This window comes from Haemaphysalis longicornis, unplaced genomic scaffold (genome assembly GCF_048455015.1).
Source record: "Haemaphysalis longicornis isolate Haplotype H1 unplaced genomic scaffold, Haemaphysalis longicornis Haplotype H1 scaffold_8, whole genome shotgun sequence".
Lineage (NCBI taxonomy): Eukaryota > Metazoa > Arthropoda > Arachnida > Ixodida > Ixodidae > Haemaphysalis > Haemaphysalis longicornis.
The window spans coordinates 95,703,767-95,706,208 of record NW_027526445.1 but is presented as its reverse complement, the minus strand read 5'-3'; the positions used below and the strand labels follow the sequence as shown (position 1 = coordinate 95,706,208).

The window sequence follows — 2,442 nt, the reverse complement described above, 5'->3', positions numbered from 1 at the left end:
CATCAGGGAACAAAGCTGAGTAGAAGATGTCATAGTACAGGAAAAAAGAGAGAAGAAATGATGTCTATTCATTTTGTGAGCCAAATCGACAACCTCTGGAAAATTAGGGTAACAGAGTGCATAACAAGAGACTGGTCTTTAAGGAGAAAGCCAATAACACTATGGAGGGATCAAATCGGGAAATTCCTTGGGCAACTTTGGACTTGAGCGCCGCACAAAAGGAGTGGCTGAAGGTCAATGGGAAAGGCCTGTGCTGTCATGTAGGCTGTTGCTGTTGAAGAGAATGATGGTAAGCTTCTAGCATTTATCATCGCTGGATGCTCTCGACGTTTTCAGCAGAGGGCAGCACAGTCGAGTACCCGGCCGGCCCTACACCAAAACTGCCGCAGCTTCACTGTACCCTTCGCACCGATTGAAATGCACACCCGTGCCTGCACGGGACCGACAGTCGCATCTCGCTAGGCACGGTACTTTTTATGCTCAGAACCCGCATACCGATGTTCGCTCATATAACATATCCTTTTTATCTTTCACCATTTCACCAGCCGCTGAGTATTGTATAACGGCTATGACAAACTTGTTTATATATATATATATATATATATATATATATATATATATATATATATATATATATATATATATATATATATTTATATATAGCGAATCAGAAAATGGGAAATGAGGGGCTCCGTGAAATAAGACAGAAAATAAGGCTTGGCAGTCAAGGAAACCTCGGAAAGCAAAGGGGAGGTTGTGGTGGGTCATAGAAAGAGATGAAGAATTTTTTGAGTCGAAAAGAAAGTGGTGAAAAAATGCCCGCCGGGCGGGATCCGAACCCACGACCTCCAGAATGCCAGTCTGGTGCGATAAGCACTACGCTACCGGCGGGGCTGTTTCCCCAGCACTTTCTCGGGTATTTATGTTAAGGTATTTTTGTTTCCTGCACTTGGGGGTGGTAGCCAGCGCCACTCGGACTACTCGTGGTGAAGGGGACCTTCTTTTTAACCCCCGGGCCGTGACTCGAGTGTCTACGACATGTCGAGAGTGGTCGACCAGCGTTGAACCCTCTTAAGCTCCCTTTGGCACCAAGACTGCAAGAACAGAGGCCCTCGCCAAGCATGTAGCTAATCAGATAATGGGAAATGAGGGGCTCCGTGAAATAAGACAGAACATAAAGGTTGGCAGTCAAGAAAACCTCGGAGTTTTTTCACCCGTTTCTTTTCGACTAAAAAAATTCTTCATCTCTTTCTATGACCCACCACAACCCCCCTTTGCTTTCCGAGGTTTTCTTGACTGCCAACCCCTATTTTCTGTCTATATATATATATATATATATATATATATATATATATATATATATATATATATATATATATATATATATATATATATATATATATATATATATATATATATATCCAATACACAACTAAGAATGACCAAAGGCAGGTCACGACTACAGACAACGTCCAAGCCGAAAGGAAGATTCACTACTACCGGATCGAGAACACGCGCCTCGGTCACAACCTTTCACAAATGCAGCTTGCACAGCCGGATTTTTCTTCGGCACAGATCATTTTCCTGTCAGCCTCGCAACCCAACAAACAGGTCTTGGAGAGTCTGTGTGTCTAGATTATCTCCAACCATTAAATAAGTACAGAAAGTGCTAGCCTCCCCGATTTGGCTAGTTTGCCTTCAACCTGAAATTTAAGTCCGAGGGCTCTGCATATTTAAGGTGTCAAGACTTTTATCAGTTACATCGCTGTGAGCCTGGGTGTCAAGCATCATCATAACATGTGGTGTTCTTGCAGAAGTTCTTGAATGGATAACCGAAAAGAACAAAGAATTTGGAAATAATCGACACAGCCTGAAATTAAATTCCCCTCAAATCAAATTAGCGCTAGCATTACAACCAAAATGTTGCCCATGGTTGGGCTGAAACTTGGCGTGGCAAGATGAGGAATGTAAGAAACAGTTCGGGCATTGCAAGGAGATGGACTCAGACGGTTGCTTTCATGACCAAAAAGGGAAGCGCTCACTCTGGGCCTCATTTGACCCTTCTTTAAAGGGTGTTCAGGGACCTAAATAATTGTTATTTCTTTCAAAAGGCACTGATGTGGTATCGGGGAGGCAGCGATTATGCGACAGCAAGAACACTTCGAATATGCTCAGAATGATGATTGTTTACAATAGATTGCATGAAAGCATATTGCGTTTGACAAGAATGGAGACTTGTATATGATCACCCATTTTCGCCTTCCCGTTTGGAGATAGTTGTAACAAGAATATTGCGGTACATAAATGAATTAACTGAGGCATTACTCACCTGTACAGGGTAAATTGCCGTTACTGTACACGTACAATACTGTACAGGGTTAACATCATGCACCCACATGCGGCTCATGTTCAGGCCATATTGCATAAAAAAGGCGTCTACAA

General features: G+C 42.6%; 1 non-coding gene across 1 annotated transcript; it reads right to left on the bottom strand.

Moving 5' to 3' along the window:
* Positions 1–818: 818 nt before the first annotated feature.
* Positions 819–891, bottom strand: Trnaa-ggc (transfer RNA alanine (anticodon GGC)). Its single transcript has one exon. It is a non-coding gene; the product is annotated as a tRNA-Ala (tRNA).
* Positions 892–2,442: the final 1,551 nt, after the last annotated feature.